The sequence below is a fragment of the Oncorhynchus mykiss genome, chromosome 8 (assembly GCF_013265735.2).
Source record: "Oncorhynchus mykiss isolate Arlee chromosome 8, USDA_OmykA_1.1, whole genome shotgun sequence".
In the NCBI taxonomy this organism is placed as follows: Eukaryota; Metazoa; Chordata; class Actinopteri; order Salmoniformes; family Salmonidae; genus Oncorhynchus; species Oncorhynchus mykiss.
The window spans coordinates 68,401,309-68,426,174 of NC_048572.1; positions in this window are offsets into that span (position 1 = coordinate 68,401,309).

Below are 24,866 nucleotides of genomic sequence, written 5' to 3' on the forward strand. Positions count from 1 at the left end.
CAGCAGATTACATCATGATAAAGAGGCAGCACGGTGCTTACCTAAGGCAAATGGAGCTTGTTCAACTTCATCCTTCCTCTGTGGATGGCCTTTCTAGGGAGTTTTTCCTAGCCACCGTGCTTCTACACCTGCATTGCTTGCTGTTTGGGGTTTTAGGCTGGGTTTCTGTACAGCACTTTGAGATATCAGCTGATGTACGAAGGGCTATATAAATAAATTTGATTTGATTTGATTTGGATGGAACGGCACTTGAGACCGTTCTGCTATCTTTTCTACCTCTGTGAATTATGCCAAGCCTTTTGTTTTCAGGGGTTTAGTGACTGACAATCTGCCTGATTCTATGTTTCAAACAAAGACCCGCTTGATGACAGGACTTGCTATGACAGACATATGTGACTCAACACCTGGATTTGGTCTTATGTAGCAGCATTTGAAATTGTGTTTTTTATATTTGATAAAAGTAGAAGCTCAAAGCTACAAAATGATATATCATACACTGAATATTTTAGGAACAATGGGAAAGTAATTCTGCTTTGAAAGTTGATCAACTTGTAAACTCACTTTTGGGAAAATGGCCTTTGAATGTTTCTCCATACAATTCTTCATTCCCCTGAACGCCAGAGCACTGGACGGACGCACCATTGGCAGCGTCACTCATAATACGATGCCCATTTAACCTGTGTATGTGGGCAATCACAGTGAGTCCATACAGCTTCTTATCATTGAATTTCCCCATGTTCCTGTTGTTTTGGGATTTTCATGGCTCCAGAGGCACAACCCCGTTATTGACTGGACCACTGGTTCTATCCTGGGTTGGAGCCCGTTCTGCCACTCACATTGCCTGAAGGCGGCGCAGCCTGCCCTGGGACGTCCTCCTGCGGGCTCTGGTAAAGCCTCGGATTTCTCTGGCGTTCCTACGGAGTACCAGGACCTTCTGGAGGGTTTCAGCAAGACTCTCTGGCTGCTGGGAGCATTCGTCCATTGCCTCCCCTGCCGGCGAAGGGTTCTTTGTGGAAAAAAAGGACAAGACCCTGCGTCCATGTACCGACTACCGGGGGGGTCAATGACATCACGGTTAAGAATCGTTACCCTCTACCACTCCTCTCCTCAGCTGTCAAACCTCTCCAGGGGGCAACCATATTTTCCAAGTTGGACCGTTGGAATGCCTACCACCAAGTTTGGAAACAAGAAGGAGATGAGTGGAAGACAACCTTCAACACAGCTAGTGGACACTACGAGTACCTGGTCATGCCGTTTGGAGTCACCAACGCTGTTTAGACTCACCGCAGTGTTCCAGACCCTGGTCAACGATGTGCTCCATGACATGTTGAATCGGTCTGTGTTTGTCTACCTCTACGACATCCTTGTTTTTCCCGTTCTGCTCAAGATCACATCCTCCATGTCCGACAAGTCCTTCAGTGCATCCCAGAGAACAAGTTGTTTGTGAAAGCAGTGAATTCCACTGCTCCACTATCTCCTTTCTGGGATACGTCATCGCTGAAGGGAATGTTCAGATGGATCATGAAAAAGTGAAAGCGGTGGTGGATTAGCCCCACCTACATCCAGAGTGTAGCTGCAACGTTTCCTGGGATTTGCTCATTTCTACCACCGCTTAATTTGGGGCTACAACTCCCTGGTGGCTCCCTTCTCTGCACTCACTTCTCCCAAGGTGCCGTTCACATGGTCCCTAGCTGTTGACAGAGAGTATTTGGACCCTAAGCATTGGTTTAGTACAGCCCCATCCTCATCCATCCGGACCCGTTCCATCAGTTCGTGGTTGAGTTCGACGCATCTGATGTTGGAGTCTGGGCCATCCTGTTCCAGCAGTCTGCCCAAGACCAAAAGCTGCATCCCTGTGTCTTCCTGTCCCATCGTCTCAACCCCTCTGTGAGAAACCAACATAAGAAATCGGGAACTTCTTGCGATCAATATGGTGTTGGAGGAGAGGAGGCACTGGCTGGAAGGGGTGGAAAATATATTTTTGGTGTGGACCGACCATAAGAATTTAGAATATCTCTGCACTGCCAAGTGCCTCAACTCTAGGCAGGTCCGTTGGGCTCTGTTATTCACCAGGTTCAACTTCACCCTCTCCTACCGCCCGAGGTCCAAGAATGTGAAGCCGGACACTCTCTCTCGCCTGTATAGTTCTGCTGCCACACTTTGACTCTGAGAGCATCCTCGCTAACTCATGTCTTGCAGCTACAGTTGTCTGGGGTATTGAGAGCCTGGTTCGCAAGGCACAACATTCCCAACCGGACCCTGGGCAGGGGCCTGGCTAACCGGGCAGGGGCCTGGCTAACTGATTCTGCCCGATCTCAGGTCCTGGAATGGGCTCATTCATCCAAGTTCACTTGTCATATCGGCTTCCGTCGAACCCTCACCATCCGCCGACAATGCTTCAGGTGGCCCACTATGGTTCCTGACGTCTCAGCCATCGTCGCCGCATGCACGATGAATGCTCAGAATAAGACCTCCTTCAGCCACTCCCTGTTCCTCATCGCACCTGGTCCCTTATATCCCTGGATTTTGTCACTGGGCTTCCTCCGTCTGATGGCAACACCACTATCCTGACAGTAGTGGATAGGTTCTCTAAAGCCACCCATTTCATCCCACTCCCCAAGTTACCTTCAGCCAAGGAGATGGCCCAGCGCATGGTGCAGCACGTCTTCCGAATCCATGCACTCCCTGTCGACATTGTCTTTGATCATGGTCCTCAATTCTTGTCCCGATTCTGTAAGTCGTTCTGCACCCTCATTGGGTCATCGGCCAGCCTGTCTTCCGGGTTTCATCCCCAATCCAACGGCCAGGTGGAACGTGCCAATCAAGACCTGGAGATTACGCCTGGTTTCGACCAACCCCACCATCCGGAGCCGGCAACTTGTGTGGGTGGAGTATGCCCAGAACACTCTTCCCTGTGCAGCCACTGGGCTCTCACCCTTCGAGTGATCCATGGGGATCAGCTCCCGCTCTTCCCGGTGAAAGAAGAAGAGGTCAACATACCCTCGGCCCAGATGTTCATGCGCCGCTGTAGGCGTACCTGGAAGACAGCTCGGTCTGCTCTTATCAAGAACACCCCCAGTTATCGTTGACAAACGGACCACCAACAGAATCCGGCTCCCGCTAACATCTCAGGCAGAGGGTATGGCCAGCCACTTTGATAATGGGAATTGATGGGAAATTATGTAAATATATCACTAGCCACTTTAAACAATGCTACCTTATATAATGTTACTTACCCTACATTATTCATCTCATATGCATACGTATATACTGTACTCTATATCATCGACTGTATCCTTATGTAATACATGTATCACTAGCCACTTTAACTATGCCACTTTGTTTACATACTCATCTCATATGTATATACTGTACTCGATACCATCTACTGTATCTTGCCTATGCTGCTCTGTACCATCACTCATTCATATATCCTTATGTACATATTCTTTATCCCCTTACACTGTGTACAAGACAGTAGTTTTGGAATTGTTAGTTAGATTACTTGTTGGTTATTACTGCATTGTCGGAACTAGAAGCACAAGCATTTCGCTACACTCGCATTAACATCTGCTAACCATGTGTATGTGACAAATAAAATTTGATTTGATTTGATTTGGCTGTCTACGCAAGAGTCCCGTAAACTTTCCCCCTGTTTTATTGGTCCTTTCCACATCTCTAAAGTCCTTAGTCCCACTGCTGTTCGTCTTCTGTTACCCTGTACCCTTCCTATACATCCCACGTTCATGTGTCCATGATTAAGCCCTTGTCTCACAGCCCTTTGTCTCCTGTTTCCAGGCCCACCCTTCCTCTCTGTCTCTTCGATGGCCATTCGGCGTACATGGTGCGACGCCTCTTGAGTGTTCAACCACGGGGCAGGTGTTTCCAGTACCTAGTTGACTGGGAGGGTTATGGCCCGGAGGCGAGGTGCTGGGTTCCCACTGACATCCTGGACCAGGCCCTCATTGCCGGCTTTCACCGCCGGCACCCCGGTCAACCAGGTATGCGCCCAGGTAGGATGCCAGGTGGCGCCCCTAGAGGGTGGGTTACTGTCACATCCTGATCTGTTTCACCTGTCTTTGTGCTTGTCTCCATTCCCCTCCAGGTGTCGCCCATCTTCCCCAGTATCCCCAGTGCATTTATACCTGTGTTCTCTGTTTGTCTTGTCTCGTCAAGCCTACCAGCATGTTTTTTCAGTGCTCCTTTTTTCCTAGTCTCTGTTTTCTAGCCCTCCCGGTTCTGACCCTTTCAGCGTGCCCTGACCTCGATCCTGCCTGTGCCCTGTACCTTTTCGGACTCTGGCCTGGTTTATGAACTTCTGCCTGTCCTCGACCTGCAAATTGCTTGCCCCTTGTATTTAAAAAAATATCAGAGACTCAAACCCTCTGCCTCCTGCATCTGGGTCTCACCTTGTGTCATTACAGTATATTATTTTCTGACTCAAATAGGATTCCCTCAAGATTGCTCTGATGTCCAAAAGATTTCAAATCCGTATTTCTGGTTAGTCCAAAATTGCTTTTTAATTCTGTCATGGAAATTGATTTATTTCATATTAACAAGTCATTTACAGTTTCTATGCCTTTAGTTTTCCATGTGGACCAATTTATCAGTGAATTCTGAAAAGCTATCCAAGAATTGTTCGATTGGGTTGTGTTTTTTAGGGAGTGATGTTGGTTCTTGTAGAATCCGTTTCATTTTCTTCCATAATGTGATAGTGTCTTAGTCTTAAGTACAACGTTGTCAATGTTCTTCGTGTTATCCTTTGAAAATAGACTCTGAAAACATTCTGCATGAGCATCTTTAATAATGACCCATTTTGGTGCATACATCGCAAATAAAAGTTTTGGTTGGCAAGTTGATACAAGTTGATTCAAGTTGATGCAATTTCAAGTCTGGGAGGTTAAAACCACCCTCAGATTTAGGGACTAGTAAAACTTTCCTTCTTATTCTTAGTTTTATTTGACCATATAAAGTCTGTTATGGCTGAGTACACTTTTTTAAAGAATGTCTTTGGTGCGTTAATTGGTATTACAGAGAAAAAATATAAACTTTGGGAGCCATGCCATTCTGAAGAGGTTTATTCTACCTGTAAGATTTATGGGAAGATTGTTCCATTTAAATAGATCTGCTTTCATATTGTTGAGTAATGGGATAAAGTTATCTTTATACACTGTGTACAAAATATTAGGAACACTTGCTCTTTCCATGACATAGACTGAGCAGGTGAATCCAGGTGAATCCCCTCAGGGAACTCCACCCCCCCATTTCAGCTGAAAAGGTGGCACAGGGAATTCAAAAATATTCTTTAGAAATATTTAACTTTCACACATTAACAAGTCCAATACCTCAAATGAAAGATAAACATCTTGTTCATCTACCCATCATGTCCGATTTTTAAAAATGTTTTACAGTGAAAACAACATATATTTATGTTAGACCACCACCAAATCAAAGGGAAAACGCAGCCATTTTGTCCAGCCAAAGATAGAGTCACAAAAGCAGGATTAGAGATAAAATGAATCACTAACCTTTCGAAAATCTTCATCAGATGACACTCATATGACATGTTACACAATACATTTATGTTTTGTTCGATAATATGCATATTTATATCCACAAATCTCGGTTTACATTGACGCCATGTTCAGAACTGCCTCCAAAATATCCGGAGGAATTATAGAAAGCTATGCCAGATAACAGAAATACTCATCATAAACTTTGACTAAAGATACATGTTCTACATATAATTAAACATACACTGGTTCTTAATTCAACCGCTGTGTCAGATTTTTTTTTAAACGTTACGGAAAAAGCCTAACATTGCAATAATCTGAGACAGCGCTCAGACGTAAAAGTATTTCTCCGCCATGTTGGAGTCAACAGAAATACAAAATTACAACATAAATATTCCCTTACCTTTGATGACCTTTCATCAGAATGTAGTGCGAGGAGTCCTAGTTCCACAATAAATTGTTGTTTTGTTCCATAATGTCCAATACTAGTGTCCAATTAGCTGCATTTGCTATCACTTTCAGCTCACGTGCACAAAAACTGACTGCTGGTCCAGGACAACTCGCACGAAAACTTCAAAAATATATATTCCAGGTCGAATAAACTGGTCAAACTAAGTAGAGAATCAATCTTTAGGATGTTATTATTATATATATCCAATAACGTTCCAACCGGATCATACGTTTTCAGCTGCAGCCAAATGGAACAACTGTAGCACCCACAGAGAAATGCGCCACAGGAAAATGGCATTCTGTCGGGACACTGACTATTTCCCCTCCCATTCGGTCAAAGTTCACAGCAAATGCTCCATTCCACTTTCTACTGAATGAGGACATCTAGTGGAAGGCATAGGAAGTGCTACCCGATCCATATCTTGTTGGGAAAGGAGGGGGCGATGACGTCAAAGTTGCCCCACATTCAGAATTTCACTTCTGTTTGGAAGATTGCCTGCCCTATGAGTTCTGTTATACTCACAGACATAATTCAAACAGTTTTAGAAACTTCAGAGTGTTTTCTATCCAATAGTAATAATAATATGCATATATTAGCAATCTAGGACAGAGTAGGATGCAGCTCCCTATGGGCACGCAATTCATCCAAAGTGAAAATACTGCCCCATATGCCTCCTATTTTTAAGCCTTGAGACAATTGAGACATGGATTGTGTATATGTGCCTTTCAGAGGGTGAATGGGCAAGACAAAATATTTAAGTGCCTTTGAACAGGGTATGGTAGTAGGTGCCAGGCGTACCGGTTTGAGTATTTCAAGTACTGCAACGCCGCTGGGTTTTTCACACTCAACAGTTCCTCGTGTATATCAATAATTTTCCACTATCCAAAGGACATCCAGCGAACTTGATACAACTGTGGGAAGCATCGGAGTCAACATAGGCCAGCATCTCAGTGGAAAGCTTTTGACACGTTGTAGAGTCCATTTCTTGACGAAGTGAGGCTGTTCTGAGGGAAAAAGGGGGAATGGGGGTTGGAGGGAGGGGGTTGGGGGTTCCTCATGTTTTGTATACTTGTTGTTTATTGTCACTTAATAAGCATCCTATGCTTTTTTATATTTTTTGTGGCTCACTTAAAGGAAAATTATATTTTAAAAATACTTAAAAATAATTGACATGGGAAAAACTGAAATGATGGCAATAGGAAAAATAATAATAATTACCTTTATAGTCAATAATTTCATAAAATGTCCTAACTATGTGACAAAAATATTCTTATATAGTCAGTATCGCAGTGGACATATAGGGAAAAACTGAGCTCTCTAACGAGCCATCTCTTCCAGTTAAGCTCTCCTCTCCTCCTCTATTCTCCTCCTCTATCCCTCCTGTCATTTGAGTTTCCAGTTTCTCCAGAGCACTTTAGTTAAGCCCATTCTGACAAAGTTGATACATTTATTTAGAATGCCTTTCCATTTGTCAGGATCCTCGACAAGCGAACATCTGCATGGACATAAATGCTGTAGGACCGAAAGAGAACCAGAGACACAAACACTGCAGCAGTGAGAGCTTCATCAATATGCATGAGGCTAGTAGCAGTTTGGACAAGAGGCCATGTTGGTTCTGGACAGACATCGTAATAAAGTAGATACATGGAGAGATGTGGAGTCAGACTAAATGCCAGACAAGACGGTCCTTCTCCTTGTTCGGGCGGCGTTCGGCGGTCTTCTAGCCACCGCCGAACCACTTTTTATTTTCCATTTGTTTTGTCTTAGTCTTACACACCTGGTTTCACTCATCCAATTACCTGTTTATTATTTAACCCTCTGTTCCCCATGTTTGTTTGTGAGTGATTGTTCTTTGTAAATCGGTCCGTTATTGTGGGCTCGTAATGTTTGCAGTGTATTTTTGTATATTGAGTAAAAGTACGTAGATGACTCATATTTGCTGTCCTGCGCCTGACTCTCTACACCAGCTACACACAGGACCCTTACACAATTTCATTTTTCATAGAGCCTATTCAGGATCATTCCCTGATTTGTTAAGATGATTATAGATGGTAATTTACTTATTGCTTCAACTACATTGACAGCCTTGTTGAAATGTAACATAGACCTCAAGAGACTGGATAGGAGTTGAACTTTGATTTGAAACAGATTTTTTTTTGCTGTGAAGTCCGCATATTGAGTTTAACCAATGGTATTGCACTTCTCTTAATATTTCATTTCTTGAGTCAAAATGCTTCTGTGAATTCAAAGGAAGGCTGTCTGATGTTTTTTTTTAGGTACAGTGGCAAACCCCATGTGTATTCACCAGCCTCGGAATGCCTTTTTTACAAGCTGCCAATACAATACCAATTATTACTTAAACAAAGATTTTAAAAAAGACTGCCTTGGCTGAGAATCACCCTATTTTTACTTATATGGAAATAGCAAAGTTTGAAACTGAGTTGAGTCCCAAGGCATTAACTGGTAATACAGTCAGTAGAGTTGGTCCACATTCCCTCAGAGAGAAAAGAAAGGAAACTTTTGGGCATATCAGTAGGAGAGGGGTGTTGCCTACTAGCTCTTACAGAAATCTATTACTATCTGAATCAATACACATTTAATGAGCCTGCTTCTGCAGGATGGTGTGAACTGAGAACATTGTCCCTATTTTCTTTTTCTTGTACCCATGCCCAAGAGGGTTAACCATGAGCGGACACACAAGCATCAGTCTCATTATCAGGAAATGACACTGAATAAAGTTTAGGGCAGGATTGTATTATTTAAAAACACTTTTTTAAATTAGCAATTAGTAATAAAAAAGGATTTTGATTCATGTTAATTCAATTTAACAATTCCTAAAGAACACAGTCCTGTTGAAAGGCAATATGTCTGTTACATCCCTCAATACAACACAACTCCTGATAAAATGTCAACTACGATCAGGAAACAGTGGTAGAAAAACATATGAGATGATGACTGAAGCACCATTCTTGCTCTCCCTTACTTTCCTACAAAGGGGGCTGAAAGCTTTGCAGCTTTGCACAAAGTGCTGCTATTTAAATCAATACATCCCTCATTACAGAATAATGAATATTTCATCACAAAGACTATTAGCTACTTCAACTGAATAATTTAGCTGTGTTCTATCAGTCAGGGATGGGGGGATTCAGCGTTGCCCCTGGTCCCGCCTGACCACACTGTTCTAAAACCCACTGACACTTTTAACCTCTGCAACATTCACACTAAAAGGTCCGGGAATAGGTTTCACGGGTTGTCCGTTTACAAATGCGATGCGGGGTCAAAGTTCAGTCCTATGACTGCGGAACTGGATCCTCACATCCAATTAGTGATGATACACACATTATAAGCGTTTTCGTTACTATAATTAGTCATTTGCCATGGTCAAATCCACCGGTGGATGAATAGGTTTTGTGCTCATTATGAAAATCATAAACCCTAGTCACCTCATAATAATATACATCAGGCTGTTACTCAAAGAGCTGCAAAGAACCAATAGAACCAATGGATAATATGGGGTCAATTCAGCAGTGAAAACAACCCACTATAACTGTTTGCGATCTGATTGGTGTTAAAAGGACACAAGCAAATTAATCAATGACATTTAATTGGGGGATATCAAGTGGTGGTGCTTTCATCATCCACGTGAAAGGCATATGAATGTGTTTCACCCTTTATGAACTCAACCACAGTGGAGATAGGGAGTCTTTTCAACACAGAGCTGTACTTTGGTTTAAATGACACAAGGGCGGTCCCGCCATTCCTGCAAGATTATGGAAATGTCAGCTACTCCCCAGCCTCTCAGCTTTCAATGGGTAGCATTAGAATGAGTGACACTAAAGGCACAGTGGATAAGGACTATGTCAGCCTAGGCAAAGAGATATGGTGATTGTGTTGAGCGCCTATTTCAATCAGATCTCTATTCATCCTCACTCTCTCTGTCTGTCAGACACAATATAATTTCTGTGTAATTGCTTCCCATTACAGGGAATTTTTTACATGTCTTTTCTACAAATTCCATGAGGCTTGTGCGTTAGTTTAGTTTCACTTTAGGCGCCGAACATGTCCACAGATCATCACGATCCATAACCTTGGCCTTCAGATCCTCCCTTGGTGGCAGTCAGGCAGGACTGAGACTGTTACTGTTACTTACCGTCTGGCAGTGATTCATCCATATCTCCTCTATCAGACCCCACAGGACTCAGGGACCACATTGATAAGATACTAGTCTAGCGATTGACTTCTCTCATCTCTGCACCATATCCATCTCTCTGGATGTGTCCCAAACGGCACCCTGTCCCCTATATATAGTGCACAACTTTTCACCAGGGCCTATAGGGCTCTGGTCAAAAGTAGTTCTCTATTTCGGAAATAGGGTGCCGTCTGGGATGCAGCCAGGACCATCTCTCTGGCTGCTCCAGTGCCTCCATCTCTCAGTTCACTGTCCATCAGAAGAACCATGATGAGCAACTATACTGCTCTATGTGGATCAATGTCTCTCATTTCCTTTACAAACAGTTTGCTGGGGGAGAGGTGAAGAGGCCACAAGCTGAGGTGTCTTCTACTGTTCATCATGCTTTGTTTGTTGTTAGAGCATTAGCACTAGCATAGTATCACTGCATAGACCACCCAGCCATGCAAATATACAATTAACAGATACACTGTTATAATAGTGTTATTAACGCATACTCATAAGTGTCAAGAAGAAAAGTATGATGTCCTACCTGTATTTCTTTCTCCAACTTGCAGCAGTGCCCATGGTGTGATGGTCACATGTGATGAGGCCAGATCTGAATGAATTTAAAGGCGAGAGAGACTGTAGCCTAATTATGTATTGACTAACAGAAAATAAGCAGAGAGATGCAGAGATAGAGGGATACACTAGCCCCAGGGGGACTGCCTGCCTGGCTGGCTTGTTGTGTTTGAGGAAGACTCTATAGATTTACCATGTGAGGCTTTTTCATGTTTGAGCTGCTCATTATACCCTTTTTTTGTGTCAGTGTAACTCCTAAAAAACCCTAACCCTCACCATTACAGTGGAATATTGCATAACCAAGTTCAGAAAAATAACACCATAGTATGAAACACGTTGTTCATTTATATACATTCATTGTGATATTCAAACAGAAAGCATCACAACATCAGCTAGTTTTGTTTAATTTTAAAAGTTGGATTAGAAGCCCCTGATGATCTTGCAGGTCTGTGCTCTGCTGCCATCCACAGGTGATAGCTGGAAGTGCAGCACTGATCCAAATCAAATCACAGTCACAGAGCGCTTTTGATGTGCTAGAAGAGCCGTTTTCTCAGAACCTCCTACTTAATGTGTTGACACTGCTATCCTTGTAAACGATCGCAGTGAGCCTAGGAATACTAAGTGCTCTGGTGTGTGTTGGAAAGAGATAACAAAATATGCCCACCAAATGTTACACTCAAACAAATAACCAGTTACCACCATATACATTTTTATATTACATTAGTGAGAGATAGAGAGACACGTGGGAACCTTAAAGCATAGTAGATGACCAAAGTGCTGGTAGAGAGAGAGAGAGAGAGAGAGAGAGAGAGAGAGAGAGAGAGAGAGAGAGAGAGAGAGAGAGAGAGAGAGCTTTGCTGCAATAAATAAGTAGAATTAATGTTCCTTACAAAATGGTTCTTGACACAGTAGAGGTTGTCCAAAGACAATGCCAGCAATGACAGACTGTTGTTTCTAAATGGAGCAGAAGGGCATCATTTCATCCTCTTCACTTCTTTAAAACATGTCCTTAATCTCTGTCTGTCCTGATCTCTTTCTCTCTCTCACAACTCAAAGGATTAACTTAATGGACTGACACTGGACAGATAAGAATGTATTTATGTAGCTGAACTATGACACTTGTTCTTTAGATTCATTCTGCATTAGAACCTGGATCTTTACTGACTGAGCTTCACACACGCTAATGGAGAAAAAGCATGTTGTGCTGCATTTCTTTAGAGTAAAGGAGAGTGAGGTAGAGCGAGAGAGAGAGACAGAAGGAAAAATAAAGATAGGAGAGGGAGAAAGAAAGAAAGATGAAGACAAAGAGAGGCATAAGAGACAGAGCTTTACAGCTCAATTCATGCTCCGAACCATCTGAGCTGTGCATGGTCAATGATCCATTTCAAATGGATCCTCAAAACCTACGTATAGCTCCTTTATTATCTCCTCATCATTAGTACTACCCACCTATAAGTACCCACCTTCCTTTGAGAGCAGATATCTCTTTGCCCCAATTCCTGCTGAGATGGAGTGATCGAAGGCCAGATGTTCCATAGAATCCCTAATGATACTACAGCCGCAGTAGGGTCCACATCCAGGGTGACCACACCACAGTCCACATCTGTTACTGCTAGAGGTCAGGGCAGGGTCCTGCCCCGTTTCCAGTAATGCAAAGCCTTTGATCTTCAGAGCAAATATTAAACCACAATCCTCCTCTGGCAACTGTTTACAGGAAGTAATCATTTGAGATTTTTTGTAATAATAAGATGTTCTTTCTTCTGAGGATTTTGAAGTGGTTAGAACATTTATTGGAAAAGTTCATTCCTGAGCAAAAACTGATGTTGTTATATCCTTGGATACTCTTCATCCTTCTATAACTCACACAGTATTTATTTGCTGCACATCCTTATTCAAGGTTGTCCACGGGGACATTTGTTTCCTTTCAGTTACTTTTCAACAGTAGTACAGGGACACCATAAGGCTCAAATCATCAGCAGCTTCACTAGAATCAGCACAACATGACACAATGTTGCCATGGACACAACTGTACAGCCGAGACAAGATCTGAAGCCTATACAAGGTGGGCACACAGGCTCGAAGTCTGAAATCACAAGTTGTGGCGGACACTCTAACTCAAATTTTAAATTGGCACTTTAGTCATTTAGCAGACGCTCTTTTCCAGAGCGACTTACATTTAGTGTATTCATCTTAAGATAGCTAGGTGGGACAACCACATATCACAGTCACACTAAGTACATTTTCCTTAATAAAGTAGCTATCAGCAAAGTCAGAACCACTAAGAAAACAATATATAGAAAAAAATCACGAAAGGCAAAAAAAAAATAGTTGATGACTCCATTTTTGCCGTTAGTGCAGGCACTTGCTCTGCCTCAGCATTGACATATCTGAGATTATTTCTTCTTCCTCTCAGCCTCTGCAAGGATAGCCACTGGCCTGTGAAAACGATGACATGTGAGGGCACTTAAGGTAGTTTAGTAAGAGAGGGAAAGGAAAGAGAAAAATATAGAGGCTCAACTTGGATATGCTGTCGAAAATAACTTCCTATTATGTGCAATAACATATATATACAGTGGGGCAAAAAAGTATTTAGTCAGCCACCAATTGTGCAAGTTCTCCCACTTAAAAAGATGAGACAGGCCTGTAATTTTAGGTAATTGTAATTAATTTAGGTACACTTCAACTATGAGAGACAAATTGAGAAAAAAAATCCAGAAAATCAAAATGTAGGATTTTTTATGAATTTATTTGCAAATTATGGTGGAAAATAAGTATTTGGTCAATAACAAAAGTTTATCTCAATACTTTGTTATATACCCTTTGTTGGCAATGACAGAGGTCAAACATTTTCTGTAAGTCTTCACAAGGTTTTCACACACTGTTGCTGGTATTTTGGCCCATTCCTCCGTGCAGATCTCCTCTAGAGCAGTGATGTTTTGGGGCTGTTGCTGGGCATCACGGACTTTCAACTCCCTCCAAAGATTTTCTCTGGGGTTGAGATCTGGAGACTGGCTAGGCCACTCCAGGACCTTGAAATGCTTCTTACAAAGCCACTCCTTCGTTGCCCGGGCAGTGTGTTTGGGATCATTGTCATGCTGAAAGACCCAGCCACTTTTAATCTTCAATGCAATTGCTGGTGGAAGGAGGTTTTCACTCAAAATCTCACGATACATGGTCCCATTCATTCTTTCCTTTACACGGATCAGTCGTCCTGGTCCCTTGGCAGAAAAACAGCCCCCAAGCATGATGTTTCCACCCCCATGCTTCACAGTAGGTATGGTGTTCTTTGGACACGTCTGGCACTGCAGGATTTGAGTCCCTGGCGGCGTAGTGTGTTACTGATGGTAGGCTTTGTTACTTTGGTCCCAGCTCTCTGCAGGTCATTCACTAGGTCCCCCTGTGTAGTTATGGGATTTTTGCTCACCGTTCTTGTGATCATTTTGACCCCACGGGGTGAGATCTTGCGTGGAGCCCCAGATCGAGGGAGATTATCAGTGGTCTTGTATGTCTTCCATTTCCTAATAATTGCTCCCACAGTTGATTTCTTCAAACCAAGCTGCTTACCTATTGCAGATTCAGTCTTCCCAGCCTGGTGCAGGTCTACAATTTTGTTTCTGGTGTCCTTTGACAGCTCTTTGGTCTTGGCCATAGTGGAGTTTGGAGTGTGACTGTTTGAGGTTGTGGACAGGTGTCTTTTATACTGATAACAAGTTCAAACATTAATACAGGTAATGAGTGGAGGATAGAGGAGCCTCTTAACCTGTTAGAGCTCTAGGGGCGCTATTTCATTTTTGGATAAAAAACGTTCCCGTTTTAAGCGCGATATTTTGTCACGAAAAGATGCTCGACTATGCATATTCTTGACAGTTTTGGAAAGAAAACACTCTGAAGTTTCAGAATCTGCAAAGATTTTGTCTGTAAGTGCCCCAGAACTCATTCTACAGGCGAAACCAAGATGATGCATCACCCAGGAATTAGCAGAATTTCTGAAGCTCTGTTTTCCATTCTCTCCTTATATGGCTGTGATTGCGCAACGAATGAGCCTACACTTTCTGTCGTTCGCCCAAGGTCTTAGCAGCATTGTGACGTATTTGTAGGCATATCATTGGAAGATTGACCATAAGAGACTACATTTTCCAAGTGTCCGCCTGGTGTCCTGCGTCGAATTCGGTGCGCAATTGCCAGCTGCTTCTACTTTACCATTTGATTCAGGGGAGAAAGCATGTGTCCAAGAACGATGTATCAATGAAGAGATATGTGAAAAACACCTTGATGATTGATTCTAAACAACGTTTGCCATGTTTTCAGTCGATATTATGGAGTTAATTTGGAAAAAAGTTTGCGTTTTGAGGACTGAATTTATGGATTTTTTTTGGTAGCCAAATGTGATGTATAAAACGGAGCTATTTCTAATACACAAGGAATCTTTTTGGAAAAACTGAGCATCTGCTATCTAACTGAGAGTATCCTCATTGAAAACATCAGAAGTTCTTCAAAGGTAAATGATTTTATTTGAAGGCTTTTATGTTTTTGTTAATGTTGCGTGCTGGATGCTAACGCTAATGCTAACGCTAAATGCTAACGCGAAATGCTGACTCTAGCTAGCTACTTTTACACAAATTATTGTTTTCCTATGGTTGAGAAGCATATTTTGAAAATCTGAGATGACAGTGTTGTTTACAAAAGGCTAAGCTTGAGAGATGGCATATTTATTTCATTTCATTTGCGATTTTCATAAATAGTTAACGTTGTGTTATGCTAATGAGCTTGCTGATAGATTTACACAATCCTGGATACAGGGGTTTTTTCATAGCTAAACGTGACGCAGAAAACGGAGCGATTTGTCCTAAACAAATAATCTTTCAGGAAAAACTGAACATTTGCTATCTGAGAGTCTCCTCTTTGAAAACATCTGAAGTTCTTCAAAGGTAAATGATTTTTTTGAATGCTTTTCTGTTTTTTTGTGTAAATGTTGCCAGCTGAATGCTAATGCTAAATGCTACGTTAGCCATCAATACTGTTACACAAATGCTTGTTTTGCAATGGTTGAGAAGCATATTTTGAAAATCTGAGATGACAGTGTTGTTAACAAAAGGCTAAGCTTGAGAGCTAGCATATTTATTTCATTTCATTTGCGATTTTCATGAATAGTTAACGTTGCGTTATGGTAATGAGCTTGAGTCTGTATTCACGAACCCGGATCCGGGATGGGGAGATCAGAAAGGTTAAAGAAGAAGTTACAGGTCTGTGAGAGCCAGAAATCTTGCTTGTTTGTAGGTGACCAAATACTTATTTTCCACCATAATTTGCAAATAAATTCATAAAAAAAGCTACAATGTGATTTTCTGGATTTTTTTTCTCATTTTGTCTGTCATAGTTAAAGTGTACCTATGATGAAAATTACAGGCCTCTCTCATCCTTTTAAGTGCGAGAACTTGCACAATTGGTGGCTGACTAAATACTTTTTTGCCCCACTGTATTAGGACAAAAGCTTCATTGTTTACCTAGCTAGTTAGCTATATGTCTTAAGCTAAAGTTTATTGTTAGCTAGCTGTCTTGCTCCCTACCTGATGTTATTATTTGTTTCCCAGAGCCGTTTGCTTTTGTAGTTAGAGCCTAATGTTTGCTAGCTAACATTGAACTTGGTTGGTTAGCTCCCAGCACTGTGGCATTGTTGGCACTGTTCATTGTTGTTTAACTAGCTAACGTTAGCTGGCTGGCTCATTAGCTAACGTTACGTGACGTGTGTACAACACCTGTTGAATACGGCTGGTGTAAGTAAACGTCTGCAAAAAAGAGTAATGAAAATGTTGCCAGCAGAGCTTGTTAGGCTGTTTTCATGTTATCCAGAGGTAAACACATCATCGGCCAGAGCATCAAGTGTGCGCTCTGAGACCGCATAGAGATGGTTGGGGCTAAACCTTAAGAGGGTGTGAATGACGCTGAATGGGTGTAGACAAAGAACAGCTCTTCACAAGACACCAAATCATTCAAAGGCCATTTTCTTGATCAACTTTCAAAGTGGAATTACTTTCCCATTGTTCGTCAAATGCAGTGTATTATATAACATTTTGTAGCTCTGAGTCTCTTGTTTTATCCATTCTATATAACATAGTTTCAAATGTTGCTACATAAGATATTTGAAAAACACCTTGAGGGTTGATTATAAACAACGTTTGCCATGTTTCTGTCGATATTATGGAGCTAATTTGGAATATTTTTCGGCGTTTTCGTGACTGCAATTTCCGGGCGATTTCTCAGCCAAACGTGAAGAACAAACGGAGCTAATTCGACTACAAAAATAATATTTTTTGAAAAAAGGAACATTGGCTGTCTAACTGGGAGTCTTGTGAGTGAAAACATCCGAAGCTCATCAAAGGTAAATTATTTAATTTGATTGCTTTTCTGATTTCCGTGACCTAGTTACCTGCTGCTAGCTGGACAAAATGCTATGCTAGGCTATCGATAAACTTACACAAATGCTTGTCTAGCTTTGGCTGTAAAGCATATTTTGAAAATCTGAGATGACAGGGTGATTACAAAAGGCTAAACTGTGTCTCAATATATTTCACTTGTGATTTTCATGAATAGGAATATTTTCTAGGAATATTTATGTCCGTTGCGTTATGCTAATTAGTGTCAGTCGATGTTTACGCTCCCGCATGCGGGATGGGGAGTCACTATAGACTCTGAGGCACTAGATGACAGGTCATGGAGATTTACAGTATCGGATGAAAACAAAGCTCTCCAGTGCATGTGTACAATCTGTATCTCAATATTACAATCTGTTTCTAAATATTGGTTGTTCCATAGTGGCGCAGCGATCTAAGGCACTGCATCTCAGTGCAAGAGGCGTCACTACAGTCCCTGGTTTGAATCCAGAATGAATCACATCCGGCTGTGATTGGGAGTCACATTGGGCAGTGCACAATTGGCCCAGCGTCGTCCAGGTTTGGCCGTCATTGTAAATAAGAATTTGCTCTTAACTATCTTGCCTGGTTAAATAAAGGTTAAAAAATAAAAAATACATGCATACAGTATGTAGGATCTTAATTAGATCACCTTTTTGTTGCTGAGAATTTTCCTGCACGGCAGGAAAAGCAAACTTGTAGTATATTTAAGGTTTTAAAAGGCTTCTAAAATTTGTAATTTCCACTTTAAAATGTCAGACTTGAGCAATTCACATTTCCTCTTGCTGCAGGATTATTTTCCTGCTGGAGCAAACTTAACTTCCTACACCTGTACGTACACTTTCTGCACTCTGTTTGTGCACTGACAACCCAATAATGTTATCCTCACAAATAACCCTGATAAGTATCAGTCTGGTGTTTTCTGTAATGACCTTAGTGATCACTGTTTTACAACCTGTGTTTGTAACGGCTGCTCAGTGAAACGACCTGTCCTGATTTGTCATAGACGCTTGCTAAAAACTTTAATGAGCAAACCTTCCTTCATGACCTGGCCTCTGTAAATTGCTATAGAATCAGCTTTATCCTCTCTGTTGAAAATGCATGTATCAGGTACCAAGGTAAGACCCAAGTGCAGACTGTGTGAAGTTACAATGTTTATTGTAACAGGGGCAGGAAAATCACAGGTCAAGGAAGGCAGGGGTCGATAATCCAGAGTAGAAGCCAAGGTAGAGTCAGGTCAGGGTCAGGGTCAGGTCAGGCAGAGGTTGGTAATCCAGAGGTGGAGCAATGGTACAGGTTGGTGGTCATGGTCAGGGACAGGCAGAGGGGTCAGGTGGGTGGTTACAGCCTCAGGATAGGTAAGGGTGAAACAGATCAGGGCCTGACAGCTTGGACCTTCTTTTTTGACATGTTCAGTGGTATTGTAAAGGAAGTGAGAATTAAAAACAGGTTCAGCCCCTGGTTCAACCGTGATCTTGCAGAGTTACTCCATCTCAAAAATTGCATTTGGCGAAAGGCTTGGCACAAGCATACTCAGGCTGACTGGGTCTCGTTCAGGTAAATGAGAAATAAGTGCACTCAGGCTATCCGGAAGGCCAAAGTTAGTTACTTTAAGGAGCAGTTCTCTATCTGTGGGTCTAACCCCAAGAAGTTCTGATTAATGGTTAAAGACCTGGAGAATAAACCATCCTCACAGCTGCCCCTGTCCCTTAACGTTGATGATATGGTTGTTACTGACAAGAAGTGCATAACTGAGCTCTTTAATCACCACTTTATTAAAGTCAGAACATTTGCTGTCTCAGCCACTGCCTGTCAACAAGGGAGTACCCCAAGGCTTGATCCTAGGGCCCACGCTCTTCTCAATTTACATCAACAACATAGCTCAGGCAGTAGGAAGCTCTCTCATCCATTTATATACAGATGATACAGGCATATACTTAGCTGGCCCCTCCCTGGATTTTGTGTTAAACGCTCTACAATAAAGCTTTCTTAGTGTCCAACAAACTTTCTCTGCCCTTAACCTTGTTCTGAATACCTTTAAAACAAAGGTCATGTGGTTTGGTAAGAAGAATGCCCCTCTCCCCACTGTTGTGATTACTACCTCTGATGGTTTAGAGCTTGAGGTTGTCACCTCATACAAGTACTTGGGAGTATGGCTAGATTGTACAGTGTCCTTCTTTCAGCACATATCAAAGGCTAAAGTTAAATCTAGACTTGGTTTGCTCTATCGTAATCGCTCCTCTTTCACCCCAGCTGCCAAACTAACCATGATTCAGATGACCATCCCATGCTAGATTACAGAGACATAATTTATAGATCGACAGGTAAGTGTGCTCTCGAGCGGCTAGATGTATAGCGGTAAAGATGTACCGTCTTTACCATTCGGCCATCAGATTTGCGACCAATGCTCATTATAGGACCAGGGACGGGCCTCCCATTAGGCAAGATTAAGCAGCCGCTATGGCTGCACTTTAATTTGGAGCGGCATTTTGACAATTGGCTGCCGCCCTCCGGCGCCACTGATTGTCTACTGCACTGCCGGCGGCACCCCAGCCACCATCTCATAGTGTTGCTGCAGTTCCAGTCCACACCCAATTCCCGCTTCTCCCGAAATTCACTCCCTCTATGCTTGGTAGCTATGGTGATGTGTGTGTTTATATGGGATTATCCAATTGGGAAACATTCATAAAAATGGATCTGCCATTTGAATGATTGTATTGTTTTTTATGTTTGTGTGTGACGAACACGATTAGTGATAAAGGCAGTAGCCTAACCTTATTCTATTAATGTTAGCTAGCTACTACTAGTGGATATAATTTTAGCTAAAAGTAAGCTATAGAGATTTTAAACAATTTGCTACCATGTCTAAAAGACAGAAAAGAAGTGAATATTAAAAAAACGAATGAGAGGATAGGCACAAACTCTAAACCAAAGAAATTCACTGCTGAAATTTATCAGCGTGCAGCAATGTCCATCAGCTGGTGTGGAGAACGACAAGCCTCCAAGGACAGGCCATTCATCAAGGACAACGTGCCCCTGTTCGCTTATTCTAGCAACAAAGAGGGCAAACCGGAGGAGTCCGAGCCATGCACTTCCACCGATGATAACAGCTCTCTGGCTGGAAAATAACAGGTGGTTGCACCAGGCCTAGCCACACCTCCAAACAATGCCAGTGAAGACTACTATCTTGGATCCGGACTCAGATTCGTTGCTCTCCGTCCCAAATGACAGTGGTGGTGCTGCTGCTAAATCCGACTCCCAGTCAAAAAACATTAAAGTGAGTGGCCAAAATATATGAATGGATCTTTACGGGACATGTTAGTGCAGGCTGGGCCACATCAGGATAAAGAGGGGAATTTCCTAAGAGATGAGGGGCAATGAAGGTTTTCGGTGGCCCACTACAATAGGAGAATGGCGAACGGGGAGAGAGTGGAGAGACCATGGCTTGTCTATTCCAATCACAACGATTCCGCCTTCTGTTTTAGCTGCAAACCTTTTTCACACGGGTCAGGGATGAAACCAGGAACTGGATGAATCTGTGCTATTTATCCGGATCGACACACTGCTGGAACATGGTGAAAGAGCACATAAAAGATGGATTCACAGTGAAACTCCTCAGCGCCACGAGATGGGAGAGCTGGATGGAGGCGGTAAAATCTGTGCGTTACCAACTCTGGGAGATTTATGATGCCCTGTTGTTGATTGCCACCGACACCAAGCTCAAATTCAAAGTACATTTCTTTAATCAGATTCTTGATTCTGCTATTCAGTCCATTAACAAGCACTTTACACAGCTTGAAGAGCACAGCAGTGCTTTCAGCATCCTGTACAACATCTCCACCATCAAGGACATGGACACTGCAGCACTTACCAGGGACTGCACAACATTGGAGGGGGCCCTTACATACAGGGATTCTAGGGACATGATGCAACATATCTGTGAAATGAGCTCGAAGTCTTGAGCAGGAGACTGGACAGTGAGGCAAAACCACTCGACACACTGGAGTACATATCCAGACACCAAATGGCCTCCTTGTCTCCCAATACCTTTGTGGCTCTGAGAGTTCTTCTCACACTCCCGGTGACAGTGGCAAGTGGAGAGTGCACATTCTCCAAGCTCAAACTCATCAGAAACTACCTGCGCTCTACTATGAGTCAAGAGAGACTCAATGGACTCTCCACCATATCAATTGAACATGAGTTGGCTTACAAAATCAACCTCCAAGAAGCAGTGCATGCTTTTGCTGCCAGGAAAACCAGGCAAGTCAACTTGTCTGAATAAAAGGTAAGCGTTGATCATACACTCGCATTCATTTGTAAGATTACTCAATTATCCATCACCTGTTTACTTTGTATTTGTTTTTTATTTAAATAGACTACATCCTAATATCACTCTCTATCTCTCTCTGTCTCTCTCAGATGATTTGATTTCAAGACCATGGACCGCTACCGAGAGAAAACGTTGCTGACTGCAATGCAGCACCAAAGAAGAGGAAAGAGGCCACTTCAGGCAGAGACTAAATAAATAAATGGTGAAACTGATTTTGGTAAATCAAATTCGATATCTAAATTAACAAAACTTGTTAAGGCTGGGTCATTGACATAAAGCTTGTTTTACACTTCTCCAGCGAAACGAGGCCCGCCATGCATATATGAAAGCACTTGTTTGTAAAGCTAAAATGATCTCACCCTTTTTTACAGTTCTACAGGAATATTAAAATATTTGTTATTTTATTATAACTATTGATCAAATCAAATCAAATGTATTTGTCACATACACATGGTTAGCAGATGTTAATGTGAGTGTAGCGAAATGCTTGTGCTTCTAGTTCCGACAATGTAGTAATAACCAACGAGTAATCTAACTAACAATTCCAAAACTACTACCTTATACACACAAGTGTAAAGGGATAAAGAATATGTGCATAAAGATATATGAATGAGTGATGGTACAGAGCGGCATAGGCAAGATGCAGTAGATGGTATCGAGTACAGTATATACATATGAGATGAGTATGTAAACAAAGTGGCATAGTTTAAAGTGGCTAGTGATACACGTTTTACATAAAGATGCAGTAGATGATATAGAGTACAGTATATACGTATACATATGAGATGAATAATGTAGGGTATGTAAACATTATATTAAGTAGCATTGTTTAAAGTGGCTAGTGATATATTTTACATCAATTCCCATCAATTCCCATTATTAAAGTGGCTGGAATTGAGTCAGTGTGTTGGCAGCAGCCACTCAATGTTAGTGGTCTGAACAGTCTGATGGCCTTGAGATAGAAGCTGTTGATGCACCTGTACTGCTTTGATGCACCTGTACTGACCTCGCCTTCTGGATGATAGCGGGGTGAACAGGCAGTGGCTCGGGTGGTTGTTGTCCTTGATGATCTTTATGGCCTTCATGTGACATCGGGTGGTGTAGGTGTCCTGGAGGGCAGGTAGTTTGCCCCCGGTGATACGTTGTGCAGACCTCACTACCCTCTGGAGAGCCTTAAGGTTGTGGGCGGGGCAGTTGCCATACCAGGCGGTGATACAGCCCGGCACGATGCTCTGTAGAAGTTTGTGAGTGCTTATGGTGACAAGCCGAATTTCTTCAGCCTCCTGAGGTTGAAGAGGCGCTGCTGCGCCTTCTTCACGATGCTGTCTGTGTGGGTGGACCAATTCGGTTTGTCTGTGATGTGTACGCCGAGGAACTTAAAACTTACTACCCTCTCCACTACTGTCCCATCGATGTGGATAGGGGGGTGTTCCCTCTGCTGTTTCCTGAAGTCAACAATCATCTCCTTAGTTTTGTTGACGTTGAGTGTGAGGTTATTTTCCTGACACCACACTCCGAGGGCCCTCACCTCCTCCCTGTAGGCCGTCTCGTCGTTGTTGGTAATCAAGCCCACCACTGCTGTGTCGTCCGCAAACTTGATGATTGAGTTGGAGGCGTGCGTGGCCACGCAGTCGTGGGTGAACAGGGAGTACAGGAGAGGGCTCAGAACGCACCCTTGTGGGGCCCCAGTGTTGTGGGGTCGTGCCATGTGTGAGAGAGCCAAGCCTATGGTTCGTAGCCTCAACAATTTATTAATGGACTGCTGAATGTATATTTCTTTCTCCATTGCTTTGTCTGCTCTTTTCAGTGTTATGTCTGTCTCTGATAATCTACCCAGGACAGGCCTGAAAATAGCCCATATTAATATATGTATCCTTAGAAATAAGGTTCATGAAATCAATAACTTGCTAACATCAGAAAACATTCAAATATTTTCAATTTCTGAGACTCAGTTAGATAATTCATTTGATCGAGCAATACAAGGATATAACATTTATAGAAGAGACAGAAATGCTTATGGGGGAGGTGTTGCTGTATATATTCAGAGCTATATTTTTATTTTATCTTTATTTAACTAGGCAAGTCAGTTAAGAACACATTCTTATTTTCAATGACGGCCTAGGAACTGCCTGTTCAGGGGCAGAACAACAGATTTGTACCTTGTCAGCTCGGGGATTTGAACTTGCAACCTTTCGGTTACTAGTCCAACGCTCTAACCACTAGGCTACCCCTATATCCCTATTATGCTTAGAGAAGATCTTATGTCAAGTGTTATTGAAGTGTTGTGATTGCAGGTTCATTTGGCACATCTAAAGCCTTTTCTATTGGGGTGTTGCTACAGGCCACCAATGCTAACAGTCAGTATCTAAATAATATGTGTGAAATGCTTGATAGTGTATGTGATGTAAACAGAGAGTTCTACTTTCTTGGGGACCTGAATATTGACTGGTTTTCATCAAGCAGTGCGCTCAAGAGGAAGCTTCTTACTGTAACCAGTGCCTGTAATCTGGTTCAGGTTATTAATCAACCTACCAGGGTGTTTACAAACACTACAGGAACAAGATCAATCATATTTTTACTAATACTGTAGAACTTTGTTCTAAAGCTGTATCTGTACCCATTGGATGCAGTGATCACAATACAGTGGCTAGATCCAGGAAAGCCAAAGTTCCAACAGCTGGGCCTAAAATAGTGTATAAGAGATCATACAAAAGATTTTGCTGTGACTCCTATGTGGATGATGTTAAAAATATTTGTTGATTAATGAGGAGCATCCAGACATTGCACTTGATGAATTTATGAAATTGCTTCTTCCAATTATTGATAAACATGCACCTGCCTCTAGTGACTCCCCATCCCGCATGCGGGAGCGTAATCATGGCCTGAAACTAATTAGCATAATGCAACGGACATAAATATCCCTAGAAAATATTCCTATTCATGAAAATCACAAATGAAATATAGGACATTGAGACACAATTTAGCCTTTTGTTAATCACCCTGTCATCTCAGATTTTCAAAATATGCTTTACAGCCAAAGCTAGACAAGCATTTGTGTAAGTTTATCGATAGCCTAGCATAACATTTTGTCCAGCTAGCAGCAGGTAACTTGGTCACGGAAATCAGAAAAGCAATCAGATTAAATCGTTTACCTTTGATGAGCTTCGGATGTTTTCACTCACGAGACTCCCAGTTATATAGCAAATGTTCCTTTTTTCCAAAAATATTATTTTTGTAGGCGAAATAGCTCCGTTTGTTCTTCACGTTTGGCTGAGAAATCGCCTGGAAATTGCAGTCACGAAAACGGCGAAAAATATTCAAAATTAGCTCCATAATATTGACAGATACATATCTATTCGATAATATATCCATCGGGACAATTCGTTTTTCAGTAGGACCGATTGGAGTAATG